At 32.7% G+C, this 22422-nt stretch overlaps 1 long non-coding RNA gene across 1 annotated transcript in view; it reads right to left on the bottom strand.

Moving 5' to 3' along the window:
- Positions 1-11448, bottom strand: part of LOC141486176 (uncharacterized) — a 16463-nt gene extending 5015 nt beyond the window's left edge. The window contains exons 1-3 of the long non-coding RNA XR_012467676.1: positions 11331-11448; positions 11128-11275; positions 2529-2728 (exon numbers count right to left, since the gene is read on the bottom strand). This is a non-coding gene — a long non-coding RNA (uncharacterized lncRNA). The remainder of the gene's footprint in view (positions 1-2528; positions 2729-11127; positions 11276-11330) is intronic.
- Positions 11449-22422: the final 10974 nt, after the last annotated feature.

The following is a 22422-nucleotide window of genomic DNA, read 5'->3' as shown; positions in this document are numbered from 1 at the left end:
GATGTTCAAGTTTTCCCAAATGTCCATGCGGTTTCCCTTATTGACTTGTTTTGTGAGTTTTATGTATACTGTATATCCCGGGATGGATACAATGCTCGGACTGCAACAAATTCTATATCGGCCAAACCAAGAAAAAACTGATCCAAAGGCACGATGAACACAAAAAGGCATACATAAACCCAATAGTATATAAATGAAACCTAGCAACACACGCCATACAAAACAAACATAACTGTCCCCCACCAGAGAACATAAAATTCATAAAACAAGTCAATAAGGGAAACCGTATGGACATTTGAAACCTGAAAACGGCAGTAAAGACTGCTTCACCAGGCAACTTTGTATACGAAAAGACTGGGTTTGCCAAATGTCACAGTACCAATAATTAAACTAATTAATTTTGAAGAGTCGCGCGCGTTAGATATCACTGTTAATTTAAAAAATTCCTGAAAGATTCAGAAACTGAATATGGCGACGTCGTTTTTCAAACCGAAGTACTTTGGCTTAGTAGAAGTGTAATGCATTATACAACTTAAAAAGTGAAATTTGGTAATGAAGAATGGATGTGCGATTTTGGGTTTCTTATCGACGTGACTCAGCATTTCAATGATCTTAATGTGGAACTTCAAGGCAGAGGACAGTTTATTCACAATGTGTATGATGAAATTCAAGGCTTTGAGCGCAAATTAAAATTGTGGAAACACTATCTTTTGCAGAATACATTTCCACATTTAGAAAAAGAAAACGTTACTAGAATTGAAGGAGTTATATTTTTAGGAGTGATTCATTTTTGGGAAAGAAAGTTTTTGACTTTCTACTACTCCATCTTGATACAAAAAAAGGATGAGGAAATCTTCCAAAGAAAGGAAGGAAGTAATCAATTTGAAAATAAGTAACTCTATACATGGATGTGTAGATCATGCAAAGAAGTAACTTTCAGACACAAACTGAAAGATGGTCCTCCTGAAACAGCTACTTTCATATAAACATTGAATTACACGAAAGAAAAAAAATTCATTCGAAACAAATACTTCTATATGAACACTGAATGATACAGAAGATACTTTTCAATCACCATCACCAATCAATCACCAAATGCCACTTGAGTGGCATACGATGAGTCAGAAAAATCTTTACAAGTGGTACAAGCTTTTCACAGAAGAATACATCAAAAACCGAAGAAAATGTTGAGAAAGTGAAAATAAATGTTATGGAAAGTTGTCGAATCGCTATTAGAGAATTTGCTGAGGATATCAGCATAACGGTTGGCTCATGCCATACAATTTTTGAGCAAAAAAACCGTTGCTTCTATACTATGGAAGAATTTTTCGAGTACTGAATGTTTACAAGTGGTTTGTGTTAGCAAATATTTAGGTACAGATATATGTTTATTTTAATATTTACATTCCTTTTGTGAAGCTATTTGTTGTTATAAGTTTGTAATTGTTATTCCTGACATCTCTATATTCTATATACATATATATTTTACTCATTTTTGTTAGTATACCTATTCTGTGACCTGCCATTTGTACTGAGTGTATTCAATATGGTTAATAAATACTACTACTACTATTATATCGGGGGAACAACTTTGAAGGAAACGAAATAGAAATTGATGAATAAAATACACATTTTTTTGACCTCATAACATTAGACAGATAGATCATAACATTCATCTTCACTTATTACAAATTTTAGGTTTTCGGAACGTAGTCATATGGTTTAAATAGTTATTATATAGAGCATTCATTCAGAATGGAAATGCTTGAAGAACCTATTATATAGTTAAAATATCCAGCGAAAACAATACAATGTGTTACTAGAATACCCTAACAAAATTTTTCGATTTGATTGAAATAAATTCTACTGTTTTTCTCACTGTCACCTAAAATTCATGTTTTTCCTGTTAGTTTGTAATCACGTTCATTCAAGTCTCACATTAGTAAGTACCCCTTTTTTATACAACTATATTTTTATAATACACAATAATATTGAGAGAGGAGAGGTTAGCTCGACTGGCTGAATTGAGAAACAGGGTAAGATTGAAGCAGGTATTGAAGTCAGAGACAAAAAATATGAAAACTCTTTTTTCTGTTCAAGCTTTCGAGACTCCATTCTGTTCATGCTTTCTAGACTTTATTGGCTCTTCTTCAGGAACTCCATAGTACAATGAGATATAATTTAATTACAATTGCAAAACAAGTGAAAGTATTACTTATGAAAGTAGAGGTTATGAATATGAAATCAGCAAAGAAATTAAATTTTTTCTTGATACATTATAAAATCTGAAGCATATAACACTCATGAAGTTTAAACACATGGAAACAACCAAAGTTCAAACAGAGAAATTACTCAATTTCATTTCGAGTTGAAACGAGAGATGATGGTTCAATTTTAATTGTGTGTGATTTTATATACAGTAGGATGATTCATATGCAGAATTCTAATCTGAACTCAAAAAATGTTTGCTTGCTAAGAAATAATTATTGTTTCATAATCTTTCAGAAAGAAAAATTTTGGAATCTTACCATTTGTTCGTCAATGTTCTCCGAACCACTTCTATTATTATGGGTATGTAACTGACTCCCTCAAGCTGCATTCAACGAGTATTCCCAGGTGTTTCCACTCAAATTTATCCATAATCCATATCCGTAGCAGACACATGTGGAATGTCAGCACTTCTTATTGGCCTAAACATACAATTGTCCATGCAAGACTGATTTCTGGTCTGAAATGGAAAAAAAAAACAATAAAAAAGGGCCCATATTTTCAAAACTGAAATGAATTTATTCATTCAATGAGTCAGGAATCGCTACAGATATTTTTATCGTAGAATTCAGAAGGAGCTCACAAATCTTTAGTATCTTGCTAATCACATACTAAATTCGACAGTCCCTCTAAAGAACAAGAAGAATTCTATCATAATCAAGAATATTTTAGGCAGTCTTGAGCAGTAGAACAGTATAATATTTAATTACTGGAGATTCAGTATGCAGATGTCCACTTGGCAATAAGTAGAATGATTTTCAGGAAAATGAGGCATGAAAAACCTCAACGTCAAATTTCAAATACATGAAATGAAACAAAAGGTAATCGGTACTGAAACAAAAAAAGACTTTGGAACAGAAAGATTTCAGAATAACCTCCACAGAAGACCTCATCCAATTTCGCTATGCCGCAACTGACACTTGCAATCTAAAAGTTTGTCCTCTTTCATGTACGGTTGCTTTCAGTAGAAAGATGAAGAGAATTGTTTAGTCAACAAGTGCGATTCTCAGAGAGTTTATTCATAAATCGATGGATTAACTATGATACAATAAATTGGTGAGGTTAAATTATGAAAAATTAAAAATTAAACTTTCATGTTTTTTACCACATTTATTTGTAACTAAAGTTTCGTCCTAAAAGGACATTTTCAAACTTATACATTAAACTAAAAATAATTAATTACATTAGCCTTTATATAACACCACTGTAGGTAATAACAGAGGTACTCAACTTATTTGGGTGCCTGAATTTTGTCTGTCTGTGACAATGTGGATGTGCTAATTTGAAAACTGGTGAGTAAACTAAATCGATTTGATCATTCAACAGGTTGCACCCGCAATGCTCATGCTTATGATATTTCCAAGGATTCCAAATCCTTCCATGCATAGTGCAAAATTTCTGCATCCCAAGGAATGGTTTGAAAATGTCAAATTATTGTTACCTAGTCTGGTCTGAAGGACCTTTCATGTTCAACATATTGTTTTGAGAAATTTCGACCACATTGTCTCACATAAACACTATTACACTCTGGACACTTGAGCTTATAAATTCCAGATTTCTTTAACTTGTCCACTTCTTGATTTTTGATTGCATGATCTGGGGGTATATTAATCTGTAAGTGAATTTACGGCTTTGTTTTCTGACTATCTTCTAGATTGTGTCTGCGTTGAAACCATTATTATGGCCCATCTGTATAATTATTTTAAATTCCCTAGCTAGATTATTAGCAGACGAGGGTACTGAGAATGCTCTGTGCAACGCTGAATAGTAGGCTGCTAATTTATGACTGTCTGGATGGAAAGAATTACTTGGAATGGTAATGTCTGCTCTGTTGCAAAGAACATTCTCACTATCTTTGTCTGGCAACAATCCAGCTAGGGAATTTAAAATAATTATACATAATAATGGTTTCAACGCCATAATAATGGTTTCAACGCAGATACAATCCAGAAGTTAGTCAGAAAACAAAGCCGTAAATTCAGAAATCAAGAAGTGGAAAAATTAAAGAAATCTGCAGTTTATAAGCTCAAGTGTCCGGAGTGTAATGGTGTTTATGTGAGACAATGTGGGCGAAATTTCTCAAAACGGTATGCTAAATATGAAAGGTCGTTCAGACTAGGTGAAAATGATTTGACGATATCAAACCATTGGGATGCAACTACAATTTCCCGAATCTAAACGATACAGAAATTTTGCACTATGCAAGGAAGGGTTGCAAACTCAATTATTTGGAATCCTTGGAAATTCATAAGCATTGCAGGTTCAACCTATTAAATGTTCAAATCGATCTAGTTTACTCACCAGTGTTCAAATTAGCTCATCCACATCGTCACAGGTAAAAAAAATTCAGGTACTCAATTAAGTTAAGTACCTCTATTATTGCCTAGAGTAGTGTTATATAAGGGTTAATGTTATTTATCATTTTTAGTTTAATGTATAAGTTTGAAAATCTCCTTATCGGACAAAACTGTAGTAATGTCAGTTACAAAAAACATATAAAGTTTCATTTTTCATGATGATTCACTACCATGTGGTAAAGGCTACATCCATCAACTTATTTTAAGGTTAAATCATTTACTTAGCTTTCAGTGTTGTAGCATTGAATATGAAATATATAAATACAGAATACTTCATGGGTTGCCCTTACATAAGTTAACCCTTCGTTAGTGTTTAGGGGTATACTATACCCCAGAACTGCAAGTCACAGCTCTCAAATCAAAACGAATTTATCTACCGACTTTTGGTGCTTAGTAGCTGTAGTTGAAACATATTCTTTCAGGTACTACACACCCTCATCTCTGTCCAACGTCTCAGTTGTAAGCGAGACATCTTAGAAGTCAGTCAGGGTACGACATACCCCGGAACGCTTTCAATGTAACTATTTATGTTATCAAGTTTGGAGGTGAATTTCTCATTTGAAATAATATTCTGCAAAATATTGTTGATTATTTTCATGAATATTTCAGGAGTTTCGCTAAAATTGTGAAATGTCTTACGAAATAGAACAAAAAAAGACTCAAACGTTTATGGGAAGTGTTTGGCGCCAGTTCTGATGATGATGATGAGTCATTTATTGATAGTAATTCTGAAGGTGAAGATGAAGGAGTACTAGAAGAAGTCGGAGTCGCACAAATAGGCGAAGAACATGCTGCTGGAGAAGAAACAGAACACGCAGATGACGAAAATATTTCTGAAACGGATGACTCACGAAATGATGCAGATTCAAATCCAAGTGATAACAGGTATTTTTTAGACAAAAACAAGTCAAAATGGGCGAAATTCCCAATCAGGAAAAACGTTAGAACAAGATATGAAAACATTATAATCCATTAACCTGGCGTGAAAAGAATTGCGCTACACCGAAGATATGCTTGATGACATAGTTCGATATACGAATTTCACTAGTTCGGACTTCCATTGTCTATTATATAAAATGATTTGAAATCCCTGAAACAAATAAAAACGAAGAATTGAAAATGAATAGCTGAAAATAACAATTATATTAACCAAAATAAACCTGAAATGAAATAATAGTAAAATAAAATACAAGTAAAAATAGAACAATTGAATAAATCAAAATAAAGAAATTAAAAAAGAAAATAAAAATAAAAAGTGAAGAGATTCCAAGTCACGTTGGTTCACGACGTTTCGATTGTTAGTATCTACAATCGTCTTCGGGTGATGACAGTCATCACCGACAGTACACTGACAAAACATGTCAGATCTTTGTAATACTGATGGAAGTGGTATTGAATTGTAAATGTATGTAAAATATGTTAAAGGGAAAAGTTGCTTAGAATTAAAAGTTATGTTCAGATACGAAGTCATGGCCTGCTATTCGAATTTTTTTTCTTTTGGAAAACTTTGAATTACCCCCATATGATACATATTTTTTACTATTTTGATTTAATATGTATTTGAAGAAGCCACAATCAAATCAGTTTGGAGTATTTTTTATCAAATTAAAGTGTATTTGTAAAATTTACTTGGATTTGTATTTTTTTTCTGTGACCGTCAACTTCATGTTTGTTGCAACAATATTTAACAGAACTCTAGAATAACACAAATACTCTTTTTAACGAGGCAAATACTTTACTAACTAAATGTTCATATTAATAAACTGTCAATAAAAGTATAAAAATTCATTTATTCTGACAACAATGCCTCAACTAGAACAGATATTAAAAAACAGTCCAAAATCTATCGCGGATAGACATGAACAAAAAACACATACGCTCTAAAACAATACTGTAGTTTGATAGTGTGGCTTCTTAAAACTTGCCTGTAAAACGTTTTCATATTTGTCCTTAATTAAAAATGCCTCACCCAGTATTATTAACGTTAACTGAAAAGGCAGAATTAGTTTTAATCTGTGGTGATGGTTGTAAAACAATGCGCAAAGCTGGAAATATTTTCATCGAGCGGCATCCAGACAAACAAATTTGCTATTCAAGTGTAAGTAGAATTTTAAAGAATTTCAAACAGACCGGCTCACTAGAATATAAACATAATACGGAGCGCACGAAACCTGTATGCACAGAAGAAAACCAGCTGGACGTACTTCAAGCAGTAGTAGAAAATCCTAGAAGGTCCACCCAAGAAATTAGTGATTATACCGACATAAAAAAACCTCTGTGAAGTGTATTCTCAAGAAACAAAAGTACCATGCTTACAAACCTACATTCATTTGTACATTTCAAGAAAGAGACTATGATTTGAGATATGATTTTTCCATGTGGATTCAGAGTCAAATAGATTGATTAGATTGATTATTTATATTGATTAGTTATATTTAATTGTCTTTATTGCTTAAGCTTATGTTCGTATTTTATTAGTTAAACGAAATTTCTTTATTATCTACTATGACTTGCAATTTTACTTATATCAATAAGTTATATGAATTGTCCCATTGCTCAAGCTTTGTCAACAAGTTGCCCTTAAGACAATAAAGCATATTTATTATTATTATTATAGAAGAACAACGATATATTTTCATCGATGTATTCTGTTTGGAGATAAATCTGCTTTTACAACAAATGGGGATCTATCATCACAAAATTGCAGATGGTGGTCAGATGTTAACCCCAATTTTATTAGTGACAAAAAAATCAATACTATCAGAAAACAAACGTTTGGTGTGGTATATTAAATGATAAATTACTAGGTCCGTTTTTTTTTCGCGAGAATTTGAATAGGAGAGTTTTTGGATGATATGGTATTAAAAGAACGGCAAAAGTTATGGTTCCAACATGACAGTTGTTCTGCCCATTCTACTAGAAATGTTTCTCGGTGGCTGAATAGGACATTTCGTAATAAATGGTTAGGACGACATACCGATCCTCGATGGCCTCCTCGTTCTCCAGACCTTACATCTCTAGATTATTTCTTATGGGGATACTTAAAACAAAAAGTCTACAGAGATCGCCCCTTTAATAATGTTGATGAGCTTGAAATTTCAATACGAGTTCATTGCACAAATATTCCCACTAATGTGTTGCGATCTACATTAAACGAATTTTATGAGCGAAAAATTAGATGCATCGAAAGAGAAGGTGGACATACAGAGACGCTTCGATAATTTTTATTGTTAGCACCTGTTAAGTTGTAAAGTTACCTACTGTATTTTTTTGTACTATCACTTATTGGTTTTTTTGTTCATGGCAATCCGCGATAGATTTTGATAGTTTATTCATATGAACATTATACTTAGTAAAGTATTTGTCTCGTTAAAAAGAGTATTTGTTTTATTCTAGAATTCTGTTAAATATCGTTGCAACAAACATGAAGTTGATGGTCACCTAAAAAAATACAAATCCAAGTAAATTTTACAAATACACTTCAATTTGATGAAAAATACTCCAAACTGATTTGATTGTGGCTACTTCAAATACATATTAAATCAAAATAGTAAAAATATGTATCATACAGGGGTAATTCAAAATTTTATAAAAGAAAAAAAATTCGAATATCAGGCCATGACTTCGTATCTGAACATAACTTTTAATTCTAAGCAACTTTTTTCTTCAACATATTTCTATATTTTTTGAAATAAGGGTACTTTACTGTTGAACGAACTTTATATTTTTTGTCCTATCCTGTATGGTGTTTGTCATAAAGCCATTTCATGTACACTTGGTATAGTTTTGGAACATGCACCAACTTTTGTCAAGAATAAAATTTTCTGAGAAAACGATAATAAAAAAGTTTCCCATTTGTTGAACCACACTGTATAAATATCAAAGTAAGAAAGAATGAACTTATAGTACTCAATTCAATAAATAAAAAGCTACTGCATAAGCGAAACATGTGATATATTTTTTAAATAAAGTTTTTGGAGATCAAATCGTAAAGTGTGGTTTATGAAAAAAGCGATAAGTGAATTTTCATCATGAGAAATGAGTGTCTGAAATAGTCAATTTGTTTACTTTTGGATACTCGTATCTTCAAAAGCAGACTGAAGCAATGTGTTTTGACTTCAGATTATGTGCCAACAAAAATACAAGAGTCCCATAATAGTTTTTACAACTAAAACTTGTGATTTCACCGTTTTCCATAATATAAGAAGACATAAAGGATATAGTATTATTTTTAAAAATATAGTCAGTGGGCATACTTGAAGACTGGTTGATATTGAAATTATTTTAAAGAACAATTCGTTCAGACCGGTCTCAACCTACACTGTAGGTTAATAAACAGCCACCTATCAGAAAACAACTACTCCCCTGGCTAATATCACAAATTACTTCAGATTATATCCAACAGGTATCAGTGCAGCTGTCGGACTATTATTTTGTGGAATAGAACATTTTGAATTTCACTAGTTCGGACTTCCATTGTCTACTCTATAAAATGATTTGAAATCCCTGAAACAACTAAAAAAAAAGAATTGAAAATTCAGAAAATTCAAGGAAGCCGCATACATGTTGTCCAACAACGTATTCAGCCAAGGCAGCGTAGAAATACGCAACATATGGAAACCCATCATCAAGCAAAAAAATGGCCAACTCCCGCCAAAACGGTCATCTCCCACGGAACCAGTGAAGCGGAAAATGGAAAGCGGGGATAAGTGAAAGTACTCGAACGACCTATAAATAGTCATCTCTCGGAGGAATCAGTCCAGTCATCACCCGAAGACGATTGTAGATACTAATAATCGAAACGTCGTGAACTAACGTGACTTGGAATCTCTACACTTTTTATTTTTATTTATTCAATTGTTCTATTTTTACTTGTATTTTATTTCACTATTATTTCATTTCAGGTTTATTTTGGTTAATATAATTGTTATTTTCAGCTATTCATTTTCAATTCTTCTTTTTTAGTTGTTTCAGGGATTTCAAATCATTTTATAGAGTAGACAATGGAAGTCCGAACTAGTGAAATTCATCATGAAACATTGTCAATCACCTTCAAACAAAAGAACACTTTGAGTAAAGCAACTTTTGTTAGTTTGAAAAAAATGGATAGAAATAAATATTCTTTGTTAATTAAGCATTGCTTTTTGGCGAAAAAAATACTATTGATGCCAAGGTCCAACTTGATTACCATTATTTGGACTTTGCACCAGAATAATCAACCATTGAGAAGTGGTGTGAATGAATGAATCTTTATTGAATAGGAAACTTACCCTAATATACATACAATTGAAAAAAAGAAAAAAAATCATTAACAAAAGAAGATAATTTCAACATGTACAAAGATCTGTAAACATGCGCACTATGTGCCAAGTTTAAACAAGATGAAATGAGCACCGAGGATGATGCACCCAACAAAGTAATTCTAGATGACCTTAAAGTGAGGTTGATCGAGATAGCTGATGCTCCAAAGATATCAACTGACCAAAAACAACAAAGAATTGATGAATCTGAGCAGTGTTTGAAGCTGTTCCACCATAAAAAAACACTTTATGCGTCGATGTATGACAATGAGTGAAACATGGCTCCATCATTTCACACCAGAATCAAAACGATCAGATCGTCATCTGAGTGGACTACACATCGAGAGCCTACTCCAAAGCGTGTAAAGACGCACAAGTCGGCTGGTAGGGATATGATATTAGTATTTTTGGGATGCGCATGGTATAACATTCATTGTCTCTTGAAAAGGATAAAACCATCAACAGCAACTATTAAATATCATTTGAAGAGTAAATCGGGAAAAACCAGCCCTAGTTGAAGAAAAACAGTGCTGTTTTATCAAGACAATGCACAAAGTCACAAATCAATGAAAACGATAGCAAAATTGCATGAATTGCTTCCGCATTCATCTTATTCTCCAAATCTGGCCCCCGGAGACTTTTTTCATTTCTTGGATCTCAAGAGAACCTCCAAAAAAATTTAAAAATAGTTAGAAGGTTCTTCTTATGAGATTATTGCCAATTATAAACACTTCTCTAGTTATTGAGAGATGATTAAGAATGAAGTGAGCCTGTGAATTGATGTGATAATTTACATGAAAATCCTCGTTTCTCTGATTATCCAAGTAATTGGTATGTAATTATTATAAAGAGGAAGGATTAGATGCAAAACAATTATACTTCGCTGTTTGATGTAGGTATCTTAAATCTGAATTGGTCAACGTCACAATTATATAAATGGAAGTGCTCACTTGTTATCTGTGTTGTAAGTTTAAATATTTGGTGGTTCGATATTGATTATTCATTGTTGCTGATAAAGTTATTTCAGTATTGAAAATAATTAGAAACAGGAATTACACTTGGTTACTGCAATAATCAGAATATGTATGTCCATATTCCATAATTTGAATTACTTCATGATAAATCACGTTTCTAAAATTGTCTATTTTCCTTCTCTCATTAAGAATAAGAATTCAAGTCCAAAAATAGAAAAATCAACATACCATGTGAAGTTCTTCCATCTGAATCATGGTGTGGTAAGAGTCTATAGAACAATTTTCAGTTTCTACTGAAGATTAACTTTTTGCTTCATAGAATAGGATATTTATTTGATATCCTTTGACCTCACAGTTTTAATACCCATTATGGTACCTTGAAAAAAATTTCTTTACATTTCAGGAAATAATTGCTGCAAGGATATACTTACCATTTTAGTATTGACTGTCAAACAGCGCGACGTTAAACCAAGAGAAGTGGAAAAATATAAAATAAAAATTTGCTTAAAATATAAGGTGCGGCCATAATGGATTTCAGCAGATTACAAATTACAAAATGGCACCAGACACCAGTGTTGCCAATGGGAATGGCACAAAATAGTTAAATACGTGGGACAAAAGATGGGTCGGTATTTGATGAACGGTATTTTAGAGTGCAATTTAATGATTCTGTACCGTCAGTAGGTGGTATCGCAGAGTATCCCATCGCGTCGCCTCTTCGCGTCAGTATACAAATACGGTATACACCGTGCGTTCCACTAAGCGCTCACAACGATCAAAATGCTCCTATAACAATTCCACATAATGAACACGGTTGTTGTGGTCGCCTCGAGAACGTCACTAATGACGTCATTACTTCAGCTCACGGCAAGCTCACAACGTACCCATCTGAAGAGGTGGGTCGAAGTGGACGTTGAGAATATTTCGGTGCAATTTTTTAAATATATAATAAATGTTTTCTGTCATTCATAATTCATTTCGAATTTTTCAACTCATTCCATTTTTAATCTCATCAATGGAATAATTACTTACACATAATGAAGTAAATTTAAGATTAGCATAAATTCAGAGTATAATCTAAGTGTGCTCTATTAGACATAACATTTCATATTGTAATATGTGATAGAAAATCAGGTACTACCTAAAATGACTTGTGTGAATTTTTCATTCGAATAATGATGAAATACATCCTCATAATTACTAATACGTGGCCTGAGTTTCTGATTTTCACGACCATACTTTTGTCAAGTCGCATTCCACTCTCCATCTGAACTAGATGAACGTTCTGGAGCACTATTGCGATGCATCTACAAATCTCCAATTGCCCTATAAAACATTTTGATTACATCAAACTGAATTTGTTTAATAATGTATACTTGTTTTTTAACACGAATAAAGTCAGTTTGCAATTATTGAAACCTTTTGTTAAGGTTTACGTATTCTCATCAAAACCTTTACTTAAAAAATAAATTGAAAGATGATTATATAGCATAGGAAGTTCAAGAAAATCAATTCAAGAATCGAAATTGTAGAACTATATCTTGAAGATAAAATAACAAAACTCTTCAATTACCGAAAATGATTTCATGAAAATAAATCACGTAAAATACACTTCTTACTGAAACAAATATACAATTTTTGCTGAAGTTGATGGAAATCTATTTAAGAATATTCTTGAAAAAAAAACAAGGAAAATTGTTCATCAATTGGCAGAATTCAAATGCCTATGATAGTAATCAATTAACAGTGTTACAAATGTTTTCGATTCAAATCACTCTTCAAGAAACTGTAGAAATTCAACAATTTGCTCTGGATGTGGCGATTGTCATGAAGAAAAAATTGTTCTGGTTCTATAATAAAATAAGCAAATTGTGAAATTTCGGATTTAAATTTTAAAACCAAACACTACGTTGACTATGTAGCTATATACCGATAAAAATTGTCCAACGATCAAGTCTCAAGATAGCAAGTACTTTTCCCAAATTGATAATAGTTGTTAATCAAATTTAACCGACTATTCCGAAGAATGGATAAACCTTATATAGAAGTATTTCAATACCAACCAATTTTTTAATACCATAGCAAAATAAGTGCTGATTTCAAAATTCCTTATTCAAATGCCCGATCAATGAACAATAAAATGTATGAAATAGGAATAAAGTAGTTGAAGCAAATGTGATAATAATCTCCGAAACATGGAATAGTGAAGGCGAAGAACTCTTCTCTAATTTCAATTCTATTTATTCCTCAAGGCTGAAACGTGGGGGTGGTAAAGGAATATTTTTGGAAGAAAATATGGATTACGAAATTGTCAAAAAAGATCCTGAAAATTCATGCATACAAGATACTTGTTAAAAAGTTTCAACAAATATTTTGTTACTGTTGATACAAATTTATCATCTAGTATTCCTATTCCTACAAAAGATAATGCAGCATGTCAATAAAAATCATCGTCCAAGCCTACCGAACCAGAAGAAATAATTAGTATGTTCGATTCGAGAAAAGCTCCAGGATTCGATTGAATTACCATAAAAATTGTTAAAAACGATAAATTAGAATTAGCACCACTAATGAGTAAATTGATGAATAACTGTGAACAACAACTGACAGCGGAAACTGTGGATCATTTCTAATCCGAATAAATAACTGTTCAATACCCACAACATAACTTTGACACGGAAACTGTGTTTTGAATTTTTTTTTAATTCAAATACTGTAAAGAATTTACACATGCCCTAAAATGCCATTGTATGGCGAAACACGTGTTTTGTTTTGAGAATCTGTTGGGTGCATATCTCACAATGAAGTGATTTTGAATACGTAAGTTTCAAAACATTTGAAAATTACAAAAAATCTGAGTTGTTAGCATGTGTTAAAAGCAAAAAAATTTACGTTTCTGATTCAGTAAAAACATAAAGTTCGAACAACACTTTTTCTTTCTTTGAAATACTTTATTTCTTCATAGTCAAATAATTTTACATGCAAATATATGAATTTTATGTAAGTCCAGTTACTGCGCTGGTAGAAGTCGAATCAAAATTTCACAATCTATGATAAGGCTGTTGTTCTCCTTATTAGAGCACACTAAGGAAACTTAATCACTTTGATGATAACTTCTGCCATGATTCCACCTAACTAATCGTAGGAATATAGTAGTACTGGTGAGAACGCTGATACTATCAGTTGAACACAATCAAAACACTTTTACAACTGGGTCCATGATCCTGGAATATCCTATATATGCTTGTATAACCCCCTCCTGTGTCACTAGAGTACCTGTTGAGTACCTGATTACCAGAACCAACCCTGAGCACAAATACCAACCATAAGATTACAAAAATAGGAGTATATTGAACCCATTCGCAATGGAGCAGAATCGATCGAAAATTTGGGAGTATCATAATGTTATTTGAGTTGCTCATAGAATGAAAACAATCACATTCAAACATTTCACTATATTACTGAAGTTTTTTCACAACACAAAACCGTTATTTTAACACCTTCAACAGGAAGATCTTCCTCTTGAAGATGATCACTTGGTTTGGTGTTGGGAAAAAAACTTCAGTAATAGTCATCACAATAGCAAAGGTTCCAAACAGTGCATCACAATTTCACTATAGTTACTCGACCCTTTTTGAGGATGAATAAAAAACATCAAGGGTAAGTTTATAAACTCCTTGCGAAGTCTTCATCGTTTAGGTTTAATTTGTCAACTCGGTAGGTATATTTCTGAAAACACCAATGACGAGAATCGATATCACTATCAAGCCTCTGAAAGGTCGTCAGTGGTCGATCCCTTTCAACAATCACGACTTTATATAACCAGATAGTCGAGAGCCGCCTACACTTACTCCGACCTAGTATTTTTCTCATCCTATTTCACCAGAAAAATATCCCCTCAGGAATAATAACGAAGAGAATGAATACGAGTCATTATTATCTAGGTTTTTAGATGATCTGTTCGTTTCGCTTCAATAATTTCTATATTTCCTCCTGGGAAATTTGCCATTGTCCACTTGTATTTTGGAGGAGAACCATACTCCTTTGAAAAATGTGTACCAGAGAAACAAAAAAATGTCAGAGGGGCATTTGTGACGGCAAAGAACCTGAAAATATTCATTGATTTTTGTCAAAATGACTTTTTCCATTGGTGAAAGATAATTATTTTTGAAACAAGAAGAGTATTTTTGTAGATACAAACTATCGTTATTTGCATAATGTTCCGTGAAATCTATCTTGATAACTCCCAGCGCCCTCTAAGGAGCATCATAGATATTATTCACAGTCCCGTCTGCCAAATGATGTAGCAAAATTAATTTATCTTCAACTGAAAAACATTTCTTAGGAAAAATATCTTGTCGAAGTCGATTTTTGAATCATGGATTCTCAGAGCTCAGTGAATTAGTATGTCAAACTAGTTCTAAAGAACTACTATAAATAGTAATTTCATTGCTCAGTAACCAACTAGATACGTGCTTTGAGGCTCACGCGGGTATAAAAATGAAAAAAAAAAACAGTTTCTGATTACCTTATCTTGAAATAACAAAATATATTTTTTCAAATGATAGCTTATCTTATGGTGATTTTGGCAAGAGTTGCAAAACTTTCTTGCATTTCGATTGTTTGAATTTGATAGCTGGAAAAATGTAGGGAAAAAGTTAGCGATGTGCCGAGTACGGTTTACTCGAGTCAGACTCGATTCCTGCTCTAGAACTCGCCTACTCGAATACCAATTTATTTTGATTCGAGTACGCCGGACTCGATTCCGGTACTCGAGTTAGGAAGCATCGATTCGTACTCGCTAACCTGATTCTATTTATGCGAGTCCAACTGACTCGAGTCTCGTATTCATATTTGTTAACTCGCTCGTACAAGCGTTGCCAACCGTACTAATCAAATCGTATTCATACGACATTTTTGGCTTTGGTACGATGTATAGTCGCCAGCACGTCAATCTATACAAATATGTCAAATTTCTGTAATCGATTTTGAACTTTATAGCGAAATAAGGTTGGTTTCTGTTTGGGAAAATTTGATGGGCTGCCCACCATATGATCGTATATTCCTAATCGTATCCAAATTATACGATCTTTCCAAACATTAGAATAAAATAAGAAAAAAAATATATGATTAATTTTATTTGTCGATATAAAAAATCAATAACAATTTACAGTTGTTTTTGAACATTTTTGAACTTGAACAATCTGTAAACTTCTTTTCGTATTTTGAGAACGCATCCAATAATTTTAAAACTACATGGCTTACCGACCACGAAGACTGTGGTCTCACATTACGAACGAAATCTCACGAAAGCTTTCTGATAATCCACAGATTAACTGTCAACAACAACTGACAGCGGAAACTGTGGATCATTATTTCTAATCCGAATAAATAACTGTTTACATTAGTGTGAAGTTAGCCACGCTTTTCCATCCACAGTTTCTGACGTGCTGACTGTCGATGTTGGGATAGAGGAGATATTGTAGGCAGTGTTGCCAAGTTTCTCATAAATCTAAGGCTGGTATTTAATTGGGCGATATCATACAAATGAGCCGAACAAATCAAGGAACATTTTCTAAACGTATATACAAAGAGAACTTGAAATGAAATTTTTCACTGATAATTATTCATAACCGTATTGAGTAAGCATAGGAAGCGTATTGACACGCATTATTATTTTTTTTGAAGATGAATACCTACTTCCTATTCTCTGACAAAACTTCGTATTTTACAAATAACGGCAAGAACTTCGTGAAATTTTGATAAAAAAATCACATTTTCCTATTTACGATGAGTACCCCATGAAATTTGGTAGAAAACCATTTGCTGATGTGTACTAACAGGGTGACTCCTCAAATTAGCGTCACCTACTGTACCAACTCTGATACGAATTTTTATTGGCGGGAGAATAAAAAAGTCATATTTTCCAATCTACGATGAGTACCTCCATGAAGTTTTGTGAAAGACAATTCGGAGGGGTGTGCTAACAAGGTGAATCATCAAGTTAGCGTGACATGCCGTACGGACTATCATACGAATTTTTATTGTATGAATAATAAAAAAGTCGTATTTCGTATTTTCCAATCTACGATGAGTACCCTCATAAAATTTTGTGACAGACCATATAGAGGGGTGTGCTAACAGGGTGAATCATCAAATCAGCGTGACATACCGTACGGACTGCGATACGAATTTTTATTATTCGAAAAATAAAAAATTCGTATTTTCCAATCTACGATAAGTACCCCCATGAAATTTCGTGACAGACCAATAAGAGGTATGTGCTAACAGGGTAGATCATCAAATCAGCGTGACATGTCGTACGGACTGCGATACGAATTTTTATTGTTCGAAAAATAAAAAAATCGTATTTTCCAATCTACGACGAGTACCCCCATGAAATTTCGTGACAAACCAATAAGAGGGGTGTGCTAACAGAGTGAATCATCAAATCAGCGTGACATGCCATACCGACTCTAATGCGAATTTTCATACTTACAAAAATGTTCGTGTTTTTCAAATTACTATGAGTTGCGCCCTGAAATTCTCTGAAAGACCTTCAAGTGAGGTATATTAGCAGGGTGACTTAAAAAATTTTGAAAAGCACCATGAATATTTCTGATATTTCAGTGAGCTAAAGGCTTGAACATAATAATCATTACTCATTGATTTTCATTTCAATTATTAAGTAACAATAATACTCTGGTGTAACTGTCATCCAAATTCGAAATGGTAAAATGATAACTTTTTACGTGTTTATTGGACATGTTGACAATTTGTAAAGATTTTAATTTTTACAGTACATGCATCTTCAAATCTTCTAATTCATCCTGCAGTTGGTAGTTATAGTGTTCTTCTTCAACAAGTTCTTCCTGCATAATGTTGTTGTATAGGATCCATAAGGAAAGTATTGCAACCATTTAAATCCACCTGGAAATGTCATATGTGCCTTTTGCCACGTTTTACTTGATCAAGTGACCTCAATTGAAACAAGTGGATATACAAGTGATTCGATGTATCAATAGCATTTCACGTGCATGAGCTCTTTATTTCGGAATAAAATTTGCTTGAACAGAAAGTCCAGTCATATTACGTGGTTGAAGGACAGAGAGACGAAAAGCTATTCGAGGAGAATAATTTCAAGAACATCGATGATGACTGATACACTTTTCGATGAATAAGTATATGCATGTAACTTATCAACTGCAACATGATTTTCAATATAGTAAAATTTTCTTAAGCTAAGACTAGAAAGATCACATGTTTTTGCATAGAATTACAAATTGCCCTTACATTGCTGCTATCCACATTTTCAGGTACTTACTTATTGACGGAAGAGGTAAAAATGTAATGTTCACAACTGAGAAAGTTTTGGTGAGACTAAAAAGTATACTAGATAAATTATATAGCCATATTTTATGTCTACTGAAAGTGTAAATAAAACAAATATTAATTATTGAAAATGTTGCTACAAAAAATGCATCCAGTTGCTTCAAAATGTTCAAAAATGAAAATCAATTTAACATAAAAATATTTTTAAAAAGAATATAATTCAAAAAATCTCTGAGTGGAACACAATAAATACTTCAAGTCCACCATATGAAAAAATAAAATTCTCCTATATGCTAAGAAATTAACAGGATTTCTAAAATAAGTTTAAGAAATGAATAAAAGAAATACGATATAAATAAAAATATTAAAATGAAAATATATCTTGATGATTGGGTACTAACATATTATGAAGGAGTTCAAGTATGAATTGATGTATATAAAATATTGCAAATGAATATAACTGAAAAATACAAAATCTGGAAGATTGTTCTTTTTAGATTTCCAAATATTGAATACATATATCGCAGTTATCGAAAGGAAAAACATATTCACTTCTAAACTTTGTACCGAGACATTTCATGTGCATTATTCGATAACAAAAGTTACATCCAGTGATGGGGATATCTCTACTCTCAAAACCACAGAAAAGACATTTATCGGACATATTAGAAGAGCGCTCTAAAAGAATATTCCTAATTTTTCCTCTGAAACCATCCGGATTGAACTCATCATTCAGAGATTTACCTTCTAGAAGTTTTATGGAAAAGTAAATTACATATATCCCGCAATTATAACTATCACGCTGTAAGACATGAGGATAATATTGTATTCTCCAGATGAACGAATCAGAAACAAAGAATTTGAATTTATGAAAATATTTTTCACATTCACTTTTGTTTTCCCCCATAGGATCTAAAAAATTGAAAATTTTTTTCTCGTTATCGATGTATATTAGACACCAGTGATTTTCGTTAATGAGCAATGGCATAATAATATATTTTTTCAAGAATTTGACGTCATGCAAAAATTCTTTTTTTAAATTTAGAATGAACATTTTTTGTGAGGTGTGCGAATCTAAAATCTGAAAATTTTCATTATTATTCAATAAATTCAATGTTACATCAATCAAGAAATTTGATAACCATTTATTGTCATTGAGAACAAGGATATCGCTGATTTTCAATTCTTTCAAAAAGTAATCTAAATAATCATAGTTGCAAACATATTCTTTAGAAATAGACTTATAATAATTCTGAGATTTCACTAAACCATTTGGATAAAACTCTAATGGTGTTGACATACTGAATTTATGTAGGAATTGTTCCCTTATTAAATTTTTATCTCTCGAACCTAGCATAATTTCTGGTTGGAGAAAATTTAGGTAGAAGAAAACTAACTTTGGCCTCATTTGAGACCAAAACTCTTTGTCTCTCAATATTTTATGTATTGAAATACCATGTTTCGTGTATATAACAAGATCACACCAACTCCTATCTAATATTTCCAACATGCCTTGGATCTGATAAAAATATATGTGATCTGTAAGTAACTTCCCATCAGAAGCCATATAAGCTAACAGATTTTGACGTATGGCCTTTTTTGGATCATGCTCTCTAATAAAATATGGACACTTTACTTCAATTAGCCCATAGGAACCTACCAAGCCATCAGAAGAACATGCCAAATACTTGTGTCTGTTATGCGTACGTATTCCTGAATGTCTGACATTATTTTTTGTTTGTTTTGTATATTCACACACCGCATTTTCTTCATTTTCAATCCCGTAATTGATAGCAGGAGAATTCGGACTCTTCTTATAAAGAAAAGTAAAGGTTGACGTTATCAAACTTCATCAACCCAATTCAAGTCATTTAAAAATATCTGGCATTGTTCAAAAAGTGAATGACCTATTGGTGACACATTTACTTGAGTACAATCTGCCATTTTCATAGTACAGAACTTGCAGATAAAAGGGCCACTATAACTCTCTTCATCAGCACTATCACAAACTGCATGAACCCATCCTAGACACTTATCACACTGGACCCAGTTTGTAACTGTAGTATCCAGGGTTCCTTTACCGCAGTCGATGCAGGCTGGTGTTATGTTTTGGGAGTTATTAGAGAAATTATTAATCGAATCATTATTGAAATATTTTGGTTTGATTTGCTTTGGTTTGACTTGTGCCATGTTTCTTTACTTTTTAGTGCTTGCGATTCGTAGTTCTTGTTCCTGGTATATTTTTTAGAATTGATTTCTAAATCACTCTCTTTGCAGGTACTAACCGTATATTGACGAATTTTTCTGAGTACTCTGCTGCATTTCTGGTTTTTTTCACCTTTGAGGACGATGTTTTTTATTATTCCGAAGTACCTTTCTACCGGAGCGTTACTAACTCGCTTTTCAGTGAATATGCCACATCAAAGAGGAATGAATGATACATACTTTTTCTTCAGATTTTCCGCAAGGTCTGGGAAATATGCTTCATTCTTCACATATTTTCTGTCAGAAGGACCAAATTTGACTTGAGACAAAATTGATTGGAATTTCCTGTAGAATGCGGATTGTTTATAAAGAGTCAACTCATCATCTTTCTCTTCAGGTATTTGAGAAAAATTATTGCTGAATTTTAAATATTCTTCATTGAAGTTCACAGATTTGTCACTCAGGCGTTTTTCTGAAGATAAAACTAGATCGTTTTCAGTTTCAGATATTAAAATGATATAAATATCTTTCAACCAAAATAATATTTCATTTAAGTCAGACATTTTGAATAGTAGGGCAAACTTGAATTTGAAAAATTCTCATTGTGACTTGTCTTCCGTTACCTTGTTGGTATCTTTACATATCATTTTGAAGAAATGACAACAACAGATTCGAATTTTAATCAAATCTTTTGGCAAGTAGTCACGTATTCTAGTAATTTTAAATTATTCCAGAATAATGAAACTGCATTAAGAAGGGCAAACGAAAAATCAACTACAACCATGGAAAATAATGGCCAATGACTGCTTACTTTCATGGCATATATTTTAAAAGAAATTAACCAAGTCCCGATTGATCCAGTATCATGACTACTGGTTATTAGTTCTATGACAGAACACGCACGTTTATTCCGTGTGGTAATCACTCCAGCGTAGTAATACACTCTGGATTTTGCTGCTTTCGGTCTCTTGATAACAGTACCCGTCGCATCTAAGTAGAGAACTGGTGACTGTTCTTTTAGTAATAAATTCAATTGCTCTTTACTAAAGATATAAACGAAAAAGGGAACCCCTACAGAATAAATATAATTTTTATTTGATCGCTGCATTAAAATCAAATCCAAAACGTCATCCTCATCCTATCTGATTTAAGATCTCCTAAGTTTCCAGAAGAAACAAGTACTTTCTTCAGTGTTTTGATATCATAATGGCGTTTTAGTAATGGTTTTTGGGAGAGGAGTGAATTACCCAGTAACTTTCTTTCCACACCCCGCACATGGCTGGTATATTTTTTTAAATGATTGAAATTAATTGAGGAACTGAACACCTCTACTGCATGACAACCAGGCTGACTGATACTATTTATTTTCAACATAAATACCTCACAGTCATGCATACAGTAGCCATACACAAGGATCTGGTCTTTTTTCTTAGCAAATCTAGAATGTTTTATATTGAGAACACAAACATTATTTACAACTCGAATTTTCCTTCTCAGTACAAAATTAAAGTATCTCCTAACTAACTTATTGTTTACACAAATATTTTGAAATTCAGCCTCAGAAAGAATGAACGTCCCCTCTAAAAACCTGCAAGTTTTATATGAAGGTCTTTTCCAAGTGGGGTCTCTCAAATTCTCACTTCCTTTTGGTAAAATTCCTAAATACTCAGACGTCTGCTTATATATATATATATTTTTCAATTCACAATTGATTTTTTCACCCTCTCCCGAAATACTATAAGATGAGGTGTTTTCATCTTTTCCAACAATACATGAATTTAATTTGTCCTCTTTCCCGTCTGATTTATTTTCTGATATCGCAAAACTTAAATAATTGGCATGGCTTTTCTCAAATTCCTTGTCATATTTAAGATTTGAAGTTTTCTCGCACACCTCATTCAAAATAACGCTTTTACTGAATGAAGTTGAAATATTTGAATTATCAATATTTTCATTTGACTGTGACACTTCTATTCGTGAAAAAAT

Source organism: Leptinotarsa decemlineata, unplaced genomic scaffold, assembly GCF_025532065.1.
Source record: "Leptinotarsa decemlineata unplaced genomic scaffold, Ldec_3_MD MMD2_tig00026347_RagTag_RagTag, whole genome shotgun sequence".
In the NCBI taxonomy this organism is placed as follows: Eukaryota; Metazoa; Arthropoda; class Insecta; order Coleoptera; family Chrysomelidae; genus Leptinotarsa; species Leptinotarsa decemlineata.
This window is presented reverse-complemented; position numbering and strand designations above follow the sequence as displayed.